This window comes from Lepisosteus oculatus, chromosome 6 (assembly GCF_040954835.1).
Source record: "Lepisosteus oculatus isolate fLepOcu1 chromosome 6, fLepOcu1.hap2, whole genome shotgun sequence".
NCBI lineage: Eukaryota > Metazoa > Chordata > Actinopteri > Semionotiformes > Lepisosteidae > Lepisosteus > Lepisosteus oculatus.
The window spans coordinates 43218655-43239799 of NC_090701.1; positions in this window are offsets into that span (position 1 = coordinate 43218655).

Here is a 21145-nt window from a genome sequence, read left to right on the forward strand (position 1 = left end):
AATGGCAAAATTGGGTCAAATTTGTTTTTCCAGGAAACAGCAAAACAACACCTTTCCTGCACTGCAGATACATCCTAAAGCACAGCAAAGGCATTAGAAAATGTGCAGGTGTTGTTCCAACACTAACCCTAACCCTAGCTCGGACACTTTTGGAACAGACTTCCAAATCCCTGCTTTAAAAACTGTGTTCAAAAAAGTCCACAAAGGACTCCCAATTAGTCAGAATCATGTCAATTACCAGTCCACAGTTATTGTTTAATGCATCTAGAGTGAAAGGGATTCAATTCTGTGGCATTGCTTTTTTGACAAAACTGCTGCTGGAAAGACATTTCAAACATGCCATTATCGAGTGGTTTTCACGTGAGCATTACAATTACCAGAAAGGTTGGGCCAAAATTGTTCTTTCCTCTAGTTTTCAAAACAGAAAAGAAGAAAGTTTAGCATGTACAAAGTGTGGATTGAGAATTTTGATTTTCGACCATTTTTGACAGGCGCGCGGCTTAGCAAAAACGGCAAAATTGGGTCAAATTTGTTTTTCCAGGAAACAGCAAAACAACACCTTTCCTGCACTGCAGGTACATCCTAAAGCACAGCAAAGGCATTCGAAAATGTGTAGGTGTTGTTCCAACACTAACCCTAACCCTAGCTCGGACACTTTTGGAACAGACTTCCAAATCCCTGCTTTAAAAACTGTGTTAAAAAAAGTCCACAAATGACTCCCAATTAGTCAGAATCATGTCAATTACCAGTCCACAGTTATTGTTTAATGCATCTAGAGTGAAAGGGATTCAATTCTGTGGCATTGCTTTTTTGACAAAACTGCTGCTGGAAAGACATTTCAAACATGCCATTATCGAGTGGTTTTCACGTCAGCATTACAATTACCAGAAAGGTTGGGCCAAAATTGTTCTTTCCTCTAGTTTTCAAAACAGAAAAGAAGAAAGTTTAGCATGTACTAAGTGTGGATTGAGAATTTTGATTTTCGACCATTTTTGACAGGCGCGCGGCTTAGCAAAAATTTGCAAAATTGGGTCAAATTTGTTTTTCCAGGAAACAGCAAAAAAACACCTTTCCTGCACTGCAGATACATCCTAAAGCACAGCAAAGGCATTAGGAAATGTGCAGCTGTTGTTCCAACACTAACCCTAACCCTAGCTCGGACACTTTTGGAACAGACTTCCAAATCCCTGCTTTAAAAACTGTGTTCAAAAAAGTCCACAAAGGACTCCCAATTAGTCAGAATCATGTCAATTACCAGTCCACAGTTATTGTTTAATGCATCTAGAGTGAAAGGGATTCAATTCTGTGGCATTGCTTTTTTGACAAAACTGCTGCTGGAAAGACATTTCAAACATGCAATTATCGAGTGGTTTTCACGTCAGCATTACAATTACCAGAAAGGTTGGGCCAAAATTGTTCTTTCCTCTAGTTTTCAAAACAGAAAAGAAGAAAGTTTAGCATGTACTAAGTGTGGATTGAGAATTTTGATTTTCGACCATTTTTGACAGGCGCGCGGCTTAGCAAAAACGGCAAAATTGGGTCAAATTTGTTTTTCCAGGAAACAGCAAAACAACACCTTTCCTGCACTGCAGATACATCCTAAAGCACAGCAAAGGCATTAGAAAATGTGCAGGTGTTGTTCCAACACTAACCCTAACCCTAGCTCGGACACTTTTGGAACAGACTTCCAAATCCCTGCTTTAAAAACTGTGTTCAAAAAAGTCCACAAAGGACTCCCAATTAGTCAGAATCATGTCAATTACCAGTCCACAGTTATTGTTTAATGCATCTAGAGTGAAAGGGATTCAATTCTGTGGCATTGCTTTTTTGACAAAACTGCTGCTGGAAAGACATTTCAAACATGCCATTATCGAGTGGTTTTCACGTCAGCATTACAATTACCAGAAAGGTTGGGCCAAAATTGTTCTTTCCTCTAGTTTTCAAAACAGAAAAGAAGAAAGTTTAGCATGTACTAAGTGTGGATTGAGAATTTTGATTTTAGACCATTTTTGACAGGCGCGCGGCTTAGCAAAAATGGCAAAATTGGGTCAAATTTGTTTTTCCAGGAAACAGCAAAACAACACCTTTCCTGCACTGCAGATACATCCTAAAGCACAGCAAAGGCATTAGAAAATGTGCAGGTGTTGTTCAAACACTAACCCTAACCCTAGCTCGGACACTTTTGGAACAGACTTCCAAATCCCTGCTTTAAAAACTGTGTTCAAAAAAGTCCACAAATGACTCCCAATTAGTCAGAATCATGTCAATTACCAGTCCACAGTTATTGTTTAATGCATCTAGAGTGAAAGGGATTCAATTCTGTGGCATTGCTTTTTTGACAAAACTGCTGCTGGAAAGACAATTCAAACATGCCATTATCGAGTGGTTTTCACGTCAGCATTACAATTACCAGAAAGGTTGGGCCAAAATTGTTCTTTCCTCTAGTTTTCAAAACAGAAAAGAAGAAAGTTTAGCATGTACTAAGTGTGGATTGAGAATTTTGATTTTCGACCATTTTTGACAGGCGCGCGGCTTAGCAAAAACGGCAAAATTGGGTCAAATTTGTTTTTCCAGGAAACAGCAAAACAACACCTTTCCTGCACTGCAGATACATCCTAAAGCACAGCAAAGGCATTAGAAAATGTGCAGGTGTTGTTCCAACACTAACCCTAACCCTAGCTCGGACACTTTTGGAACAGACTTCCAAATCCCTGCTTTAAAAACTGTGTTCAAAAAAGTCCACAAAGGACTCCCAATTAGTCAGAATCATGTCAATTACCAGTCCACAGTTATTGTTTAATGCATCTAGAGTGAAAGGGATTCAATTCTGTGGCATTGCTTTTTTGACAAAACTGCTGCTGGAAAGACATTTCAAACATGCCATTATCGAGTGGTTTTCACGTCAGCATTACAATTACCAGAAAGGTTGGGCCAAAATTGTTCTTTCCTCTAGTTTTCAAAACAGAAAAGAAGAAAGTTTAGCATGTACTAAGTGTGGATTGAGAATTTTGATTTTAGACCATTTTTGACAGGCGCGCGGCTTAGCAAAAATGGCAAAATTGGGTCAAATTTGTTTTTCCAGGAAACAGCAAAACAACACCTTTCCTGCACTGCAGATACATCCTAAAGCACAGCAAAGGCATTAGAAAATGTGCAGGTGTTGTTCCAACACTAACCCTAACCCTAGCTCGGACACTTTTGGAACAGACTTCCAAATCCCTGCTTTAAAAACTGTGTTCAAAAAAGTCCACAAATGACTCCCAATTAGTCAGAATCATGTCAATTACCAGTCCACAGTTATTGTTTAATGCATCTAGAGTGAAAGGGATTCAATTCTGTGGCATTGCTTTTTTGACAAAACTGCTGCTGGAAAGACAAATCAAACATGCCATTATCGAGTGGTTTTCACGTCAGCATTACAATTACCAGAAAGGTTGGGCCAAAATTGTTCTTTCCTCTAGTTTTCAAAACAGAAAAGAAGAAAGTTTAGCATGTACTAAGTGTGGATTGAGAATTTTGATTTTCGACCATTTTTGACAGGCGCGCGGCTTAGCAAAAACGGCAAAATTGGGTCAAATTTGTTTTTCCAGGAAACAGCAAAACAACACCTTTCCTGCACTGCAGATACATCCTAAAGCACAGCAAAGGCATTAGAAAATGTGCAGGTGTTGTTCCAACACTAACCCTAACCCTAGCTCGGACACTTTTGGAACAGACTTCCAAATCCCTGCTTTAAAAACTGTGTTCAAAAAAGTCCACAAAGGACTCCCAATTAGTCAGAATCATGTCAATTACCAGTCCACAGTTATTGTTTAATGCATCTAGAGTGAAAGGGATTCAATTCTGTGGCATTGCTTTTTTGACAAAACTGCTGCTGGAAAGACATTTCAAACATGCCATTATCGAGTGGTTTTCACGTCAGCATTACAATTACCAGAAAGGTTGGGCCAAAATTGTTCTTTCCTCTAGTTTTCAAAACAGAAAAGAAGAAAGTTTAGCATGTACTAAGTGTGGATTGAGAATTTTGATTTTAGACCATTTTTGACAGGCGCGCGGCTTAGCAAAAATGGCAAAATTGGGTCAAATTTGTTTTTCCAGGAAACAGCAAAACAACACCTTTCCTGCACTGCAGATACATCCTAAAGCACAGCAAAGGCATTAGAAAATGTGCAGGTGTTGTTCCAACACTAACCCTAACCCTAGCTCGGACACTTTTGGAACAGACTTCCAAATCCCTGCTTTAAAAACTGTGTTCAAAAAAGTCCACAAAGGACTCCCAATTAGTCAGAATCATGTCAATTACCAGTCCACAGTTATTGTTTAATGCATCTAGAGTGAAAGGGATTCAATTCTGTGGCATTGCTTTTTTGACAAAACTGCTGCTGGAAAGACATTTCAAACATGCCATTATCGAGTGGTTTTCACGTGAGCATTACAATTACCAGAAAGGTTGGGCCAAAATTGTTCTTTCCTCTAGTTTTCAAAACAGAAAAGAAGAAAGTTTAGCATGTACAAAGTGTGGATTGAGAATTTTGATTTTCGACCATTTTTGACAGGCGCGCGGCTTAGCAAAAACGGCAAAATTGGGTCAAATTTGTTTTTCCAGGAAACAGCAAAACAACACCTTTCCTGCACTGCAGGTACATCCTAAAGCACAGCAAAGGCATTCGAAAATGTGTAGGTGTTGTTCCAACACTAACCCTAACCCTAGCTCGGACACTTTTGGAACAGACTTCCAAATCCCTGCTTTAAAAACTGTGTTCAAAAAAGTCCACAAATGACTCCCAATTAGTCAGAATCATGTCAATTACCAGTCCACAGTTATTGTTTAATGCATCTAGAGTGAAAGGGATTCAATTCTGTGGCATTGCTTTTTTGACAAAACTGCTGCTGGAAAGACATTTCAAACATGCCATTATCGAGTGGTTTTCACGTCAGCATTACAATTACCAGAAAGGTTGGGCCAAAATTGTTCTTTCCTCTAGTTTTCAAAACAGAAAAGAAGAAAGTTTAGCATGTACTAAGTGTGGATTGAGAATTTTGATTTTCGACCATTTTTGACAGGCGCGCGGCTTAGCAAAAATTTGCAAAATTGGGTCAAATTTGTTTTTCCAGGAAACAGCAAAAAAACACCTTTCCTGCACTGCAGATACATCCTAAAGCACAGCAAAGGCATTAGAAAATGTGCAGGTGTTGTTCCAACACTAACCCTAACCCTAGCTCGGACACTTTTGGAACAGACTTCCAAATCCCTGCTTTAAAAACTGTGTTCAAAAAAGTCCACAAAGGACTCCCAATTAGTCAGAATCATGTCAATTACCAGTCCACAGTTATTGTTTAATGCATCTAGAGTGAAAGGGATTCAATTCTGTGGCATTGCTTTTTTGACAAAACTGCTGCTGGAAAGACATTTCAAACATGCCATTATCGAGTGGTTTTCACGTCAGCATTACAATTACCAGAAAGGTTGGGCCAAAATTGTTCTTTCCTCTAGTTTTCAAAACAGAAAAGAAGAAAGTTTAGCATGTACTAAGTGTGGATTGAGAATTTTGATTTTCGACCATTTTTGACAGGCGCGCGGCTTAGCAAAAACGGCAAAATTGGGTCAAATTTGTTTTTCCAGGAAACAGCAAAACAACACCTTTCCTGCACTGCAGATACATCCTAAAGCACAGCAAAGGCATTAGAAAATGTGCAGGTGTTGTTCCAACACTAACCCTAACCCTAGCTCGGACACTTTTGGAACAGACTTCCAAATCCCTGCTTTAAAAACTGTGTTCAAAAAAGTCCACAAAGGACTCCCAATTAGTCAGAATCATGTCAATTACCAGTCCACAGTTATTGTTTAATGCATCTAGAGTGAAAGGGATTCAATTCTGTGGCATTGCTTTTTTGACAAAACTGCTGCTGGAAAGACATTTCAAACATGCCATTATCGAGTGGTTTTCACGTCAGCATTACAATTACCAGAAAGGTTGGGCCAAAATTGTTCTTTCCTCTAGTTTTCAAAACAGAAAAGAAGAAAGTTTAGCATGTACTAAGTGTGGATTGAGAATTTTGATTTTAGACCATTTTTGACAGGCGCGCGGCTTAGCAAAAATGGCAAAATTGGGTCAAATTTGTTTTTCCAGGAAACAGCAAAACAACACCTTTCCTGCACTGCAGATACATCCTAAAGCACAGCAAAGGCATTAGAAAATGTGCAGGTGTTGTTCCAACACTAACCCTAACCCTAGCTCGGACACTTTTGGAACAGACTTCCAAATCCCTGCTTTAAAAACTGTGTTCAAAAAAGTCCACAAATGACTCCCAATTAGTCAGAATCATGTCAATTACCAGTCCACAGTTATTGTTTAATGCATCTAGAGTGAAAGGGATTCAATTCTGTGGCATTGCTTTTTTGACAAAACTGCTGCTGGAAAGACATTTCAAACATGCCATTATCGAGTGGTTTTCACGTGAGCATTACAATTACCAGAAAGGTTGGGCCAAAATTGTTCTTTCCTCTAGTTTTCAAAACAGAAAAGAAGAAAGTTTAGCATGTACTAAGTGTGGATTGAGAATTTTGATTTTCGACAATTTTTGACAGGCGCGCGGCTTAGCAAAAACGGCAAAATTGGGTCAAATTTTTTTTTCCAGGAAACAGCAAAACAACACCTTTCCTGCACTGCAGATACATCCTAAAGCACAGCAAAGGCATTCGAAAATGTGCAGGTGTTGTTCCAACACTAACCCTAACCCTAGCTCGGACACTTTTGGAACAGACTTCCAAATCCCTGCTTTAAAAACTGTGTTCAAAAAAGTCCACAAAGGACTCCCAATTAGTCAGAATCATGTCAATTACCAGTCCACAGTTATTGTTTAATGCATCTAGAGTGAAAGGGATTCAATTCTGTGGCATTGCTTTTTTGACAAAACTGCTGCTGGAAAGACATTTCAAACATGCCATTATCGAGTGGTTTTCACGTCAGCATTACAATTACCAGAAAGGTTGGGCCAAAATTGTTCTTTCCTCTAGTTTTCAAAACAGAAAAGAAGAAAGTTTAGCATGTACAAAGTGTGGATTGAGAATTTTGATTTTCGACCATTTTTGACAGGCGCGCGGCTTAGCAAAAACGGCAAAATTGGGTCAAATTTGTTTTTCCAGGAAACAGCAAAACAACACCTTCCTGCACTGCAGGTACATCCTAAAGCACAGCAAAGGCATTCGAAAATGTGTAGGTGTTGTTCCAACACTAACCCTAACCCTAGCTCGGACACTTTTGGAACAGACTTCCAAATCCCTGCTTTAAAAACTGTGTTCAAAAAAGTCCACAAATGACTCCCAATTAGTCAGAATCATGTCAATTACCAGTCCACAGTTATTGTTTAATGCATCTAGAGTGAAAGGGATTCAATTCTGTGGCATTGCTTTTTTGACAAAACTGCTGCTGGAAAGACATTTCAAACATGCCATTATCGAGTGGTTTTCACGTCAGCATTACAATTACCAGAAAGGTTGGGCCAAAATTGTTCTTTCCTCTAGTGTTCAAAACAGAAAAGAAGAAAGTTTAGCATGTACTAAGTGTGGATTGAGAATTTTGATTTTCGACCATTTTTGACAGGCGCGCGGCTTAGCAAAAACGGCAAAATTGGGTCAAATTTGTTTTTCCAGGAAACAGCAAAACAACACCTTTCCTGCACTGCAGATACATCCTAAAGCACAGCAAAGGCATTAGAAAATGTGCAGGTGTTGTTCCAACACTAACCCTAACCCTAGCTCGGACACTTTTGGAACAGACTTCCAAATCCCTGCTTTAAAAACTGTGTTCAAAAAAGTCCACAAAGGACTCCCAATTAGTCAGAATCATGTCAATTACCAGTCCACAGTTATTGTTTAATGCATCTAGAGTGAAAGGGATTCAATTCTGTGGCATTGCTTTTTTGACAAAACTGCTGCTGGAAAGACATTTCAAACATGCCATTATCGAGTGGTTTTCACGTCAGCATTACAATTACCAGAAAGGTTGGGCCAAAATTGTTCTTTCCTCTAGTTTTCAAAACAGAAAAGAAGAAAGTTTAGCATGTACTAAGTGTGGAATGAGAATTTTGATTTTCGACCATTTTTGACAGGCGCGCGGCTTAGCAAAAACGGCAAAATTGGGTCAAATTTGTTTTTCCAGGAAACAGCAAAACAACACCTTTCCTGCACTGAAGATACATCCTAAAGCACAGCAAAGGCATTAGAAAATGTGCAGGTGTTGTTCCAACACTAACCCTAACCCTAGCTCGGACACTTTTGGAACAGACTTCCAAATCCCTGCTTTAAAAACTGTGTTCAAAAAAGTCCACAAAGGACTCCCAATTAGTCAGAATCATGTCAATTACCAGTCCACAGTTATTGTTTAATGCATCTAGAGTGAAAGGGATTCAATTCTGTGGCATTGCTTTTTTGACAAAACTGCTGCTGGAAAGACATTTCAAACATGCCATTATCGAGTGGTTTTCACGTCAGCATTACAATTACCAGAAAGGTTGGGCCAAAATTGTTCTTTCCTCTAGTTTTCAAAACAGAAAAGAAGAAAGTTTAGCATGTACAAAGTGTGGATTGAGAATTTTGATTTTCGACCATTTTTGACAGGCGCGCGGCTTAGCAAAAACGGCAAAATTGGGTCAAATTTGTTTTTCCAGGAAACAGCAAAACAACACCTTTCCTGCACTGCAGGTACATCCTAAAGCACAGCAAAGGCATTCGAAAATGTGTAGGTGTTGTTCCAACACTAACCCTAACCCTAGCTCGGACACTTTTGGAACAGACTTCCAAATCCCTGCTTTAAAAACTGTGTTCAAAAAAGTCCACAAAGGACTCCCAATTAGTCAGAATCATGTCAATTACCAGTCCACAGTTATTGTTTAATGCATCTAGAGTGAAAGGGATTCAATTCTGTGGCATTGCTTTTTTGACAAAACTGCTGCTGGAAAGACATTTCAAACATGCCATTATCGAGTGGTTTTCACGTCAGCATTACAATTACCAGAAAGGTTGGGCCAAAATTGTTCTTTCCTCTAGTTTTCAAAACAGAAAAGAAGAAAGTTTAGCATGTACAAAGTGTGGATTGAGAATTTTGATTTTCGACCATTTTTGACAGGCGCGCGGCTTAGCAAAAACGGCAAAATTGGGTCAAATTTGTTTTTCCAGGAAACAGCAAAACAACACCTTTCCTGCACTGAAGATACATCCTAAAGCACAGCAAAGGCATTAGAAAATGTGCAGGTGTTGTTCCAACACTAACCCTAACCCTAGCTCGGACACTTTTGGAACAGACTTCCAAATCCCTGCTTTAAAAACTGTGTTCAAAAAAGTCCACAAAGGACTCCCAATTAGTCAGAATCATGTCAATTACCAGTCCACAGTTATTGTTTAATGCATCTAGAGTGAAAGGGATTCAATTCTGTGGCATTGCTTTTTTGACAAAACTGCTGCTGGAAAGATATTTCAAACATGCCACTATCGAGTGGTTTTCACGTGAGCATTACAATTACCAGAAAGGTTGGGCCAAAATTGTTCTTTCCTCTAGTTTTCAAAACAGAAAAGAAGAAAGTTTAGCATGTACAAAGTGTGGATTGAGAATTTTGATTTTCGACCATTTTTGACAGGCGCGCGGCTTAGCAAAAACGGCAAAATTGGGTCAAATTTGTTTTTCCAGGAAACAGCAAAACAACACCTTTCCTGCACTGCAGGTACATCCTAAAGCACAGCAAAGGCATTCGAAAATGTGTAGGTGTTGTTCCAACACTAACCCTAACCCTAGCTCGGACACTTTTGGAAAAAACTTCCAAATCCATGCTTTAAAAACTGTGTTCAAAAAAGTCCACAAAGGACTCCCAATTAGTCAGAATCATGTCAATTACCAGTCCACAGTTATTGTTTAATGCATCTAGAGTGAAAGGGATTCAATTCTGTGGCATTGCTTTTTTGACAAAACTGCTGCTGGAAAGACATTTCAAACATGCCATTATCGAGTGGTTTTCACGTCAGCATTACAATTACCAGAAAGGTTGGGCCAAAATTGTTCTTTCCTCTAGTTTTCAAAACAGAAAAGAAGAAAGTTTAGCATGTACTAAGTGTGGAATGAGAATTTTGATTTTCGACCATTTTTGACAGGCGCGCGGCTTAGCAAAAACGGCAAAATTGGGTCAAATTTTTTTTTCCAGGAAACAGCAAAACAACACCTTTCCTGCACTGCAGATACATCCTAAAGCACAGCAAAGGCATTAGAAAATGTGCAGGTGTTGTTCCAACACTAACCCTAACCCTAGCTCGGACACTTTTGGAACAGACTTCCAAATCCCTGCTTTAAAAACTGTGTTCAAAAAAGTCCACAAATGACTCCCAATTAGTCAGAATCATGTCAATTACCAGTCCACAGTTATTGTTTAATGCATCTAGAGTGAAAGGGATTCAATTCTGTGGCATTGCTTTTTTGACAAAACTGCTGCTGGAAAGACATTTCAAACATGCCATTATCGAGTGGTTTTCACGTCAGCATTACAATTACCAGAAAGGTTGGGCCAAAATTGTTCTTTCCTCTAGTTTTCAAAACAGAAAAAAAGAAAGTTTAGCATGTACTAAGTGTGGATTGAGAATTTTGATTTTCGACCATTTTTGACAGGCGCGCGGCTTAGCAAAAACGGCAAAATTGGGTCAAATTTGTTTTTCCAGGAAACAGCAAAACAACACCTTTCCTGCACTGCAGATACATCCTAAAGCACAGCAAAGGCATTAGAAAATGTGCAGGTGTTGTTCCAACACTAACCCTAACCCTAGCTCGGACACTTTTGGAACAGACTTCCAAATCCCTGCTTTAAAAACTGTGTTCAAAAAAGTCCACAAAGGACTCCCAATTAGTCAGAATCATGTCAATTACCAGTCCACAGTTATTGTTTAATGCATCTAGAGTGAAAGGGATTCAATTCTGTGGCATTGCTTTTTTGACAAAACTGCTGCTGGAAAGACATTTCAAACATGCCATTATCGAGTGGTTTTCACGTCAGCATTACAATTACCAGAAAGGTTGGGCCAAAATTGTTCTTTCCTCTAGTTTTCAAAACAGAAAAGAAGAAAGTTTAGCATGTACAAAGTGTGGATTGAGAATTTTGATTTTCGACCATTTTTGACAGGCGCGCGGCTTAGCAAAAACGGCAAAATTGGGTCAAATTTGTTTTTCCAGGAAACAGCAAAACAACACCTTTCCTGCACTGAAGATACATCCTAAAGCACAGCAAAGGCATTAGAAAATGTGCAGGTGTTGTTCCAACACTAACCCTAACCCTAGCTCGGACACTTTTGGAACAGACTTCCAAATCCCTGCTTTAAAAACTGTGTTCAAAAAAGTCCACAAAGGACTCCCAATTAGTCAGAATCATGTCAATTACCAGTCCACAGTTATTGTTTAATGCATCTAGAGTGAAAGGGATTAAATTCTGTGGCATTGCTTTTTTGACAAAACTGCTGCTGGAAAGACATTTCAAACATGCCATTATCGAGTGGTTTTCACGTCAGCATTACAATTACCAGAAAGGTTGGGCCAAAATTGTTCTTTCCTCTAGTTTTCAAAACAGAAAAGAAGAAAGTTTAGCATGTACAAAGTGTGGATTGAGAATTTTGATATTCGACAATTTTTGACAGGCGCGCGGCTTAGCAAAAACGGCAAAATTGGGTCAAATTTGTTTTTCCAGGAAACAGCAAAACAACACCTTTCCTGCACTGCAGGTACATCCTAAAGCACAGCAAAGGCATTCGAAAATGTGTAGGTGTTGTTCCAACACTAACCCTAACCCTAGCTCGGACACTTTTGGAAAAAACTTCCAAATCCATGCTTTAAAAACTGTGTTCAAAAAAGTCCACAAAGGACTCCCAATTAGTCAGAATCATGTCAATTACCAGTCCACAGTTATTGTTTAATGCATCTAGAGTGAAAGGGATTCAATTCTGTGGCATTGCTTTTTTGACAAAACTGCTGCTGGAAAGACATTTCAAACATGCCATTATCGAGTGGTTTTCACGTCAGCATTACAATTACCAGAAAGGTTGGGCCAAAATTGTTCTTTCCTCTAGTTTTCAAAACAGAAAAGAAGAAAGTTTAGCATGTACAAAGTGTGGATTGAGAATTTTGATATTCGACAATTTTTGACAGGCGCGCGGCTTAGCAAAAACGGCAAAATTGGGTCAAATTTGTTTTTCCAGGAAACAGCAAAACAACACCTTTCCTGCACTGCAGGTACATCCTAAAGCACAGCAAAGGCATTCGAAAATGTGTAGGTGTTGTTCCAACACTAACCCTAACCCTAGCTCGGACACTTTTGGAAAAAACTTCCAAATCCATGCTTTAAAAACTGTGTTCAAAAAAGTCCACAAAGGACTCCCAATTAGTCAGAATCATGTCAATTACCAGTCCACAGTTATTGTTTAATGCATCTAGAGTGAAAGGGATTCAATTCTGTGGCATTGCTTTTTTGACAAAACTGCTGCTGGAAAGACATTTCAAACATGCCATTATCGAGTGGTTTTCACGTCAGCATTACAATTACCAGAAAGGTTGGGCCAAAATTGTTCTTTCCTCTAGTTTTCAAAACAGAAAAGAAGAAAGTTTAGCATGTACAAAGTGTGGATTGAGAATTTTGATTTTCGACCATTTTTGACAGGCGCGCGGCTTAGCAAAAACGGCAAAATTGGGTCAAATTTGTTTTTCCAGGAAACAGCAAAACAACACCTTTCCTGCACTGCAGATACATCCTAAAGCACAGCAAAGGCATTAGAAAATGTGCAGGTGTTGTTCCAACACTAACCCTAACCCTAGCTCGGACACTTTTGGAACAGACTTCCAAATCCCTGCTTTAAAAACTGTGTTCAAAAAAGTCCACAAAGGACTCCCAATTAGTCAGAATCATGTCAATTACCAGTCCACAGTTATTGTTTAATGCATCTAGAGTGAAAGGGATTCAATTCTGTGGCATTGCTTTTTTGACAAAACTGCTGCTGGAAAGACATTTCAAACATGCCATTATCGAGTGGTTTTCACGTCAGCATTACAATTACCAGAAAGGTTGGGCCAAAATTGTTCTTTCCTCTAGTTTTCAAAACAGAAAAGAAGAAAGTTTAGCATGTACAAAGTGTGGATTGAGAATTTTGATATTCGACCATTTTTGACAGGCGCGCGGCTTAGCAAAAACGGCAAAATTGGGTCAAATTTGTTTTTCCAGGAAACAGCAAAACAACACCTTTCCTGCACTGCAGGTACATCCTAAAGCACAGCAAAGGCATTAGAAAATGTGCAGGTGTTGTTCCAACACTAACCCTAACCCTAGCTCGGACACTTTTGGAACAGACTTCCAAATCCATGCTTTAAAAACTGTGTTCAAAAAAGTCCACAAAGGACTCCCAATTAGTCAGAATCATGTCAATTACCAGTCCACAGTTATTGTTTAATGCATCTAGAGTGAAAGGGATTCAATTCTGTGGCATTGCTTTTTTGACAAAACTGCTGCTGGAAAGACATTTCAAACATGCCATTATCGAGTGGTTTTCACGTCAGCATTACAATTACCAGAAAGGTTGGGCCAAAATTGTTCTTTCCTCTAGTTTTCAAAACAGAAAAGAAGAAAGTTTAGCATGTACAAAGTGTGGATTGAGAATTTTGATTTTCGACCATTTTTGACAGGCGCGCGGCTTAGCAAAAACGGCAAAATTGGGTCAAATTTGTTTTTCCAGGAAACAGCAAAACAACACCTTTCCTGCACTGCAGATACATCCTAAAGCACAGCAAAGGCATTAGAAAATGTGCAGGTGTTGTTCCAACACTAACCCTAACCCTAGCTCGGACACTTTTGGAACAGACTTCCAAATCCCTGCTTTAAAAACTGTGTTCAAAAAAGTCCACAAAGGACTCCCAATTAGTCAGAATCATGTCAATTACCAGTCCACAGTTATTGTTTAATGCATCTAGAGTGAAAGGGATTCAATTCTGTGGCATTGCTTTTTTGACAAAACTGCTGCTGGAAAGACATTTCAAACATGCCATTATCGAGTGGTTTTCACGTCAGCATTACAATTACCAGAAAGGTTGGGCCAAAATTGTTCTTTCCTCTAGTTTTCAAAACAGAAAAGAAGAAAGTTTAGCATGTACAAAGTGTGGATTGAGAATTTTGATATTCGACCATTTTTGACAGGCGCGCGGCTTAGCAAAAACGGCAAAATTGGGTCAAATTTGTTTTTCCAGGAAACAGCAAAACAACACCTTTCCTGCACTGCAGGTACATCCTAAAGCACAGCAAAGGCATTAGAAAATGTGCAGGTGTTGTTCCAACACTAACCCTAACCCTAGCTCGGACACTTTTGGAACAGACTTCCAAATCCCTGCTTTAAAAACTGTGTTCAAAAAAGTCCACAAAGGACTCCCAATTAGTCAGAATCATGTCAATTACCAGTCCACAGTTATTGTTTAATGCATCTAGAGTGAAAGGGATTCAATTCTGTGGCATTGCTTTTTTGACAAAACTGCTGCTGGAAAGACATTTCAAACATGCCATTATCGAGTGGTTTTCACGTCAGCATTACAATTACTAGAAAGGTTGGGCCAAAATTGTTCTTTCCTCTAGTTTTCAAAACAGAAAAGAAGAAAGTTTAGCATGTACAAAGTGTGGATTGAGAATTTTGATTTTCGACCATTTTTGACAGGCGCGCGGCTTAGCAAAAACGGCAAAATTGGGTCAAATTTGTTTTTCCAGGAAACAGCAAAACAACACCTTTCCTGCACTGCAGGTACATCCTAAAGCACAGCAAAGGCATTTGAAAATGTGTAGGTGTTGTTCCAACACTAACCCTAACCCTAGCTCGGACACTTTTGGAAAAAACTTCCAAATCCATGCTTTAAAAACTGTGTTCAAAAAAGTCCACAAAGGACTCCCAATTAGTCAGAATCATGTCAATTACCAGTCCACAGTTATTGTTTAATGCATCTAGAGTGAAAGGGATTCAATTCTGTGGCATTGCTTTTTTGACAAAACTGCTGCTGGAAAGACATTTCAAACATGCCATTATCGAGTGGTTTTCACGTCAGCATTACAATTACCAGAAAGGTTGGGCCAAAATTGTTCTTTCCTCTAGTTTTCAAAACAGAAAAGAAGAAAGTTTAGCATGTACTAAGTGTGGAATGAGAATTTTGATTTTCGACCATTTTTGACAGGCGCGCGGCTTAGCAAAAACGGCAAAATTGGGTCAAATTTGTTTTTCCAGGAAACAGCAAAACAACACCTTTCCTGCACTGCAGGTACATCCTAAAGCACAGCAAAGGCATTAGAAAATGTGCAGGTGTTGTTCCAACACTAACCCTAACCCTAGCTCGGACACTTTTGGAACAGACTTCCAAATCCCTGCTTTAAAAACTGTGTTCAAAAAAGTCCACAAAGGACTCCCAATTAGTCAGAATCATGTCAATTACCAGTCCACAGTTATTGTTTAATGCATCTAGAGTGAAAGGGATTCAATTCTGTGGCATTGCTTTTTTGACAAAACTGCTGCTGGAAAGACATTTCAAACATGCCATTATCGAGTGGTTTTCACGTCAGCATTACAATTACCAGAAAGGTTGGGCCAAAATTGTTCTTTCCTCTAGTTTTCAAAACAGAAAAGAAGAAAGTTTAGCATGTACAAAGTGTGGATTGAGAATTTTGATTTTCGACCATTTTTGACAGGCGCGCGGCTTAGCAAAAACGGCAAAATTGGGTCAAATTTGTTTTTCCAGGAAACAGCAAAACAACACCTTTCCTGCACTGCAGGTACATCCTAAAGCACAGCAAAGGCATTCGAAAATGTGTAGGTGTTGTTCCAACACTAACCCTAACCCTAGCTCGGACACTTTTGGAAAAAACTTCCAAATCCATGCTTTAAAAACTGTGTTCAAAAAAGTCCACAAAGGACTCCCAATTAGTCAGAATCATGTCAATTACCAGTCCACAGTTATTGTTTAATGCATCTAGAGTGAAAGGGATTCAATTCTGTGGCATTGCTTTTTTGACAAAACTGCTGCTGGAAAGACATTTCAAACATGCCATTATCGAGTGGTTTTCACTTCAGCATTACAATTACCAGAAAGGTTGGGCCAAAATTGTTCTTTCCTCTAGTTTTCAAAACAGAAAAGAAGAAAGTTTAGCATGTACTAAGTGTGGAATGAGAATTTTGATTTTCGACCATTTTTGACAGGCGCGCGGCTTAGCAAAAACGGCAAAATTGGGTCAAATTTGTTTTTCCAGGAAACAGCAAAACAACACCTTTCCTGCACTGCAGATACATCCTAAAGCACAGCAAAGGCATTAGAAAATGTGCAGGTGTTGTTCCAACACTAACCCTAACCCTAGCTCGGACACTTTTGGAACAGACTTCCAAATCCCTGCTTTAAAAACTGTGTTCAAAAAAGTCCACAAAGGACTCCCAATTAGTCAGAATCATGTCAATTACCAGTCCACAGTTATTGTTTAATGCATCTAGAGTGAAAGGGATTCAATTCTGTGGCATTGCTTTTTTGACAAAACTGCTGCTGGAAAGACATTTCAAACATGCCATTATCGAGTGGTTTTCACGTCAGCATTACAATTACTAGAAAGGTTGGGCCAAAATTGTTCTTTCCTCTAGTTTTCAAAACAGAAAAGAAGAAAGTTTAGCATGTACTAAGTGTGGAATGAGAATTTTGATTTTCGACCATTTTTGACAGGCGCGCGGCTTAGCAAAAACGGCAAAATTGGGTCAAATTTGTTTTTCCAGGAAACAGCAAAACAACACCTTTCCTGCACTGCAGATACATCCTAAAGCACAGCAAAGGCATTAGAAAATGTGCAGGTGTTGTTCCAACACTAACCCTAACCCTAGCTCGGACACTTTTGGAACAGACTTCCAAATCCCTGCTTTAAAAACTGTGTTCAAAAAAGTCCACAAAGGACTCCCAATTAGTCAGAATCATGTCAATTACCAGTCCACAGTTATTGTTTAATGCATCTAGAGTGAAAGGGATTAAATTCTGTGGCATTGCTTTTTTGACAAAACTGCTGCTGGAAAGACATTTCAAACATGCCATTATCGAGTGGTTTTCACGTCAGCATTACAATTACCAGAAAGGTTGGGCCAAAATTGTTCTTTCCTCTAGTTTTCAAAACAGAAAAGAAGAAAGTTTAGCATGTACAAAGTGTGGATTGAGAATTTTGATATTCGACCATTTTTGACAGGCGCGCGGCTTAGCAAAAACGGCAAAATTGGGTCAAATTTGTTTTTCCAGGAAACAGCAAAACAACACCTTTCCTGCACTGCAGGTACATCCTAAAGCACAGCAAAGGCATTCGAAAATGTGTAGGTGTTGTTCCAACACTAACCCTAACCCTAGCTCGGACACTTTTGGAACAGACTTCCAAATCCCTGCTTTAAAAACTGTGTTCAAAAAAGTCCACAAAGGACTCCCAATTAGTCAGAATCATGTCAATTACCAGTCCACAGTTATTGTTTAATGCATCTAGAGTGAAAGGGATTCAATTCTGTGGCATTGCTTTTTTGACAAAACTGCTGCTGGAAAGACATTTCAAACATGCCATTATCGAGTGGTTTTCACGTCAGCATTACAATTACTAGAAAGGTTGGGCCAAAATTGTTCTTTCCTCTAGTTTTCAAAACAGAAAAGAAGAAAGTTTAGCATGTACAAAGTGTGGATTGAGAATTTTGATTTTCGACCATTTTTGACAGGCGCGCGGCTTAGCAAAAACGGCAAAATTGGGTCAAATTTGTTTTTCCAGGAAACAGCAAAACAACACCTTTCCTGCACTGCAGGTACATCCTAAAGCACAGCAAAGGCATTCGAAAATGTGCAGGTGTTGTTCCAACACTAACCCTAACCCTAGCTCGGACACTTTTGGAACAGACTTCCAAATCCCTGCTTTAAAAACTGTGTTCAAAAAAGTCCACAAAGGACTCCCAATTAGTCAGAATCATGTCAATTACCAGTCCACAGTTATTGTTTAATGCATCTAGAGTGAAAGGGATTCAATTCTGTGGCATTGCTTTTTTGACAAAACTGCTGCTGGAAAGACATTTCAAACATGCCATTATCGAGTGGTTTTCACGTCAGCATTACAATTACCAGAAAGGTTGGGCCAAAATTGTTCTTTCCTCTAGTTTTCAAAACAGAAAAGAAGAAAGTTTAGCATGTACAAAGTGTGGATTGAGAATTTTGATATTCGACCATTTTTGACAGGCGCGCGGCTTAGCAAAAACGGCAAAATTGGGTCAAATTTGTTTTTCCAGGAAACAGCAAAACAACACCTTTCCTGCACTGCAGGTACATCCTAAAGCACAGCAAAGGCATTAGAAAATGTGCAGGTGTTGTTCCAACACTAACCCTAACCCTAGCTCGGACACTTTTGGAACAGACTTCCAAATCCATGCTTTAAAAACTGTGTTCAAAAAAGTCCACAAAGGACTCCCAATTAGTCAGAATCATGTCAATTACCAGTCCACAGTTATTGTTTAATGCATCTAGAGTGAAAGGGATTCAATTCTGTGGCATTGCTTTTTTGACAAAACTGCTGCTGGAAAGACATTTCAAACATGCCATTATCGAGTGGTTTTCACGTCAGCATTACAATTACCAGAAAGGTTGGGCCAAAATTGTTCTTTCCTCTAGTTTTCAAAACAGAAAAGAAGAAAGTTTAGCATGTACAAAGTGTGGATTGAGAATTTTGATTTTCGACCATTTTTGACAGGCGCGCGGCTTAGCAAAAACGGCAAAATTGGGTCAAATTTGTTTTTCCAGGAAACAGCAAAACAACACCTTTCCTGCACTGCAGATACATCCTAAAGCACAGCAAAGGCATTAGAAAATGTGCAGGTGTTGTTCCAACACTAACCCTAACCCTAGCTCGGACACTTTTGGAACAGACTTCCAAATCCCTGCTTTAAAAACTGTGTTCAAAAAAGTCCACAAAGGACTCCCAATTAGTCAGAATCATGTCAATTACCAGTCCACAGTTATTGTTTAATGCATCTAGAGTGAAAGGGATTCAATTCTGTGGCATTGCTTTTTTGACAAAACTGCTGCTGGAAAGACATTTCAAACATGCCATTATCGAGTGGTTTTCACGTCAGCATTACAATTACCAGAAAGGTTGGGCCAAAATTGTTCTTTCCTCTAGTTTTCAAAACAGAAAAGAAGAAAGTTTAGCATGTACAAAGTGTGGATTGAGAATTTTGATATTCGACCATTTTTGACAGGCGCGCGGCTTAGCAAAAACGGCAAAATTGGGTCAAATTTGTTTTTCCAGGAAACAGCAAAACAACACCTTTCCTGCACTGCAGGTACATCCTAAAGCACAGCAAAGGCATTAGAAAATGTGCAGGTGTTGTTCCAACACTAACCCTAACCCTAGCTCGGACACTTTTGGAACAGACTTCCAAATCCATGCTTTAAAAACTGTGTTCAAAAAAGTCCACAAAGGACTCCCAATTAGTCAGAATCATGTCAATTACCAGTCCACAGTTATTGTTTAATGCATCTAGAGTGAAAGGGATTCAATTCTGTGGCATTGCTTTTTTGACAAAACTGCTGCTGGAAAGACATTTCAAACATGCCATTATCGAGTGGTTTTCACGTCAGCATTACAATTACCAGAAAGGTTGGGCCAAAATTGTTCTTTCCTCTAGTTTTCAAAACAGAAAAGAAGAAAGTTTAGCATGTACTAAGTGTGGAATGAGAATTTTGATTTTCGACCATTTTTGACAGGCGCGCGGCTTAGCAAAAACGGCAAAATTGGGTCAAATTTGTTTTTCCAGGAAACAGCAAAACAACACCTTTCCTGCACTGCAGATACATCCTAAAGCACAGCAAAGGCATTAGAAAATGTGCAGGTGTTGTTCCAACACTAACCCTAACCCTAGCTCGGACACTTTTGGAACAGACTTCCAAATCCCTGCTTTAAAAACTGTGTTCAAAAAAGTCCACAAAGGACTCCCAATTAGTCAGAATCATGTCAATTACCAGTCCACAGTTATTGTTTAATGCATCTAGAGTGAAAGGGATTCAATTCTGTGGCATTGCTTTTTTGACAAAACTGCTGCTGGAAAGACATTTCAAACATGCCATTATCGAGTGGTTTTCACGTCAGCATTACAATTACTAGAAAGGTTGGGCCAAAATTGTTCTTTCCTCTAGTTTTCAAAACAGAAAAGAAGAAAGTTTAGCATGTACAAAGTGTGGATTGAGAATTTTGATTTTCGACCATTTTTGACAGGCGCGCGGCTTAGCAAAAACGGCAAAATTGGGTCAAATTTGTTTTTCCAGGAAACAGCAAAACAACACCTTTCCTGCACTGCAGGTACATCCTAAAGCACAGCAAAGGCATTTGAAAATGTGTAGGTGTTGTTCCAACACTAACCCTAACCCTAGCTCGGACACTTTTGGAAAAAACTTCCAAATCCATGCTTTAAAAACTGTGTTCAAAAAAGTCCACAAAGGACTCCCAATTAGTCAGAATCATGTCAATTACCAGTCCACAGTTATTGTTTAATGCATCTAGAGTGAAAGGGATTCAATTCTGTGGCATTGCTTTTTTGACAAAACTGCTGCTGGAAAGACATTTCAAACATGCCATTATCGAGTGGTTTTCACGTCAGCATTACAATTACCAGAAAGGTTGGGCCAAAATTGTTCTTTCCTCTAGTTTTCAAAACAGAAAAGAAGAAAGTTTAGCATGTACTAAGTGTGGAATGAGAATTTTGATTTTCGACCATTTTTGACAGGCGCGCGGCTTAGCAAAAACGGCAAAATTGGGTCAAATTTGTTTTTCCAGGAAACAGCAAAACAACACCTTTCCTGCACTGCAGGTACATCCTAAAGCACAGCAAAGGCATTAGAAAATGTGCAGGTGTTGTTCCAACACTAACCCTAACCCTAGCTCGGACACTTTTGGAACAGACTTCCAAATCCCTGCTTTAAAAACTGTGTTCAAAAAAGTCCACAAAGGACTCCCAATTAGTCAGAATCATGTCAATTACCAGTCCACAGTTATTGTTTAATGCATCTAGAGTGAAAGGGATTCAATTCTGTGGCATTGCTTTTTTGACAAAACTGCT